Raw genomic sequence first — 2623 nt, 5'->3', positions numbered from 1 at the left:
TACTCCCCTCCACCAACAAGCATCAATCCATGGCTTGCTCGAAACAACAAGTGCCTCCAATATACATCAGGTCCCAGGGGGAGTTTTGTTTGCAATTAATTTTGATTTAGTTTGCATAAAGCATGGGACTGGGCATCCCGGTGACCAGCCATTTTCTCGTGAGTGAGGAGCGGAGTCCACTCCTCTTGAGAATAACCCGCCTAACACGGAAGATAAGGACAGCCTTTGTTGATACATGAGCTATTTGAGCATACAAAACAGAATGTTTATTTGAAGGTTTAGAGTTTGGCACATACAAATTTACTTGGAACGGCAGGTAGATACCACATATAGGAAGGTATGGTGGACTCATCTAGAATAACTTTGGGGTTTAAGGGATTGAATGCACAAGCAGTATTCCCGCTTAGTATAGGTGAAGGCTAGCAAAAGACTGGGAAGAGACCAACTAGAGAGCGACAACAACCATGTACATGCATTAAAATTAATAAACATTGGATGCAAGCATGAGTGGGATATAATCCACCATGAACATAAATATCGTGAAGGCTATGTTGATTTTGTTTCAACTACTTGCGTGAACATGTGCCAAGTCAAGTCACTTAAATCATTCAAAAGAGGATACCACCCCATCATATCACATCATAATCATCTCAATAGCATGTCGGCATACAAGGTAAATCATTATAACTCATAGCTAATCAAGCATGGCACAAGCAACTCTGATCTCTAATTGTTATTGCAAACATGTTTATTCATAATAAGCTGAATCAAGAACGACGGGCTCATCATATTTACAAAAACAAAATAGGTCGAGTTCATACCAACTTTTCTCATCTCAGTCAGTCCATCATATATCATCATAATTGCCTTTCACTTGCACGACCGAACGGTGTGAATAATAATAATAGTGCACGTGCATTGGACTAAGCTGGAATCTGCGAGCATTCAATAAAAAAGAGAAGACAAGGCAATATGGGCTCTGGGTTAAATCAACAATAATGCATATAAGAGCCACTTCAACAATTTAATTATGGTCTTCTCCTACTGACCCCCAAAGAAAAGAAAAGAAATAAAACTATTTACATGGGAAAGCTCCCAGCAAGCAAAAGAAGAACGGGAAATATTTTTGGGTTTTCTTTTTAATTATTACTACTATAGCAGAAAAACAAACTACTACTAATTTTTTTGGTTTTTCTTAAGGTTTAACAAACACACAAGAAGAAAGCAGGAAAAAGAAAATAAACTAGCATGGATATTACAGTGAAAAAATATGAGCACCGACATCTAGCAATGAGTGCGTTGAACATAAATGTAATGTCGGTAAGAAATACGTACTCCCCCAAGCTTAGGCTTTTGGCCTAAGTTGGTCTATGGCCACGGCTGACCTGGCGGATATCCATAATAATAGTTGTTGGGGTCGTACTGTGACGAGGAAGGACAGTTGGGATCATACTGATGTGCAGCGGTTATCGCCTGCTGAGCTGCAGCGTGGAGTTGGGCTGCCTCCGCTCTCCTCTCGTACTCTTCTGCCTCCTCTCTGGTAATAACATATCTTCCTTTTGTCTGTGAATCAAAGAAGGCAGGAGCAGGGAGAGTAATACGGAAAACACGTCGTTTATCAAAAATTAAGCGATATAAGAGAGGTGATTCAGGCCTCTCGACAAACTGGTGCGAAGCCATAGAGTTGTAATCTAAATATGCAGGAGGCAACTCCATATCGCCCTCACGAATGTCTATTTCAAGAAAATGAGCTAAGCGGGTTGCATAAATTCCTCCAAAGAAATTTCCATTATGTCTATTATGATGCAAACTACGAGCTACAATGGCTCCCAAATGATAAGATTGGTCTCCTAACATAGCACTCCTAAGAATGCTAAGATCAGGCACACACATGTGACATGCTTCATCCTTAGCATTTATGCATCTACCGATGAAGAGAGCAAAATAATGTATAGCAGGAAAGTGAATGCTCCCTATGGTAGCCTGCGTTATGTCTCTGGATTCCCCCACAGTTATACTAGAAAGAAAGTTTCTAAATTCAGATTTAGGGGGATCCCTAATACTGCCCCATGATGGGAGTTTGCATGCAAGAGTGAAATCCTCTAGGTCCATGGTATAAGATTTGTCATAAAGATCAAACATGACTTAAGGAGAATTACGCGAAGATGAATACTCAAACCTCCTCACAAATGAACTTGTGAGATCATGATACTGGGGGCATTTGTTAGCCTCAAAATCCTCAAGACCGGCATTGCGCAAATATGCTTTGAATTCTTCTTTAATTCCCGCACGGTCCATAAAATTTTCCGACGACCATTCGCAAGGCCGTACTGGAGCGTCTCTTGGTGGATCCTCGTCAGCATCGCGCATAGCAATCCCGGGTCCTTGCTTATTAGAGGAACCACCTTGGAACATCTTCCTAAACATATTGTTTTTCTCTGAAAAATTCTGAAATTTTTAGTAACTTCAATATAAAAGTGAACCAAACTCAAGAAAACTGATAGCAACTACTCCTACGAGTGCCTAGAGCCTATATCAAGCATTAGAACTACTTGGAACCATATAAATTTGACATGCAAGCTCAAGAACATGGTCACCTATGCAGCACAAATTTGCAAAGAAT

This window comes from Triticum dicoccoides, chromosome 3A, assembly GCF_002162155.2.
Source record: "Triticum dicoccoides isolate Atlit2015 ecotype Zavitan chromosome 3A, WEW_v2.0, whole genome shotgun sequence".
NCBI lineage: Eukaryota > Viridiplantae > Streptophyta > Magnoliopsida > Poales > Poaceae > Triticum > Triticum dicoccoides.
Note: the sequence above shows the minus strand (reverse complement) of the source record.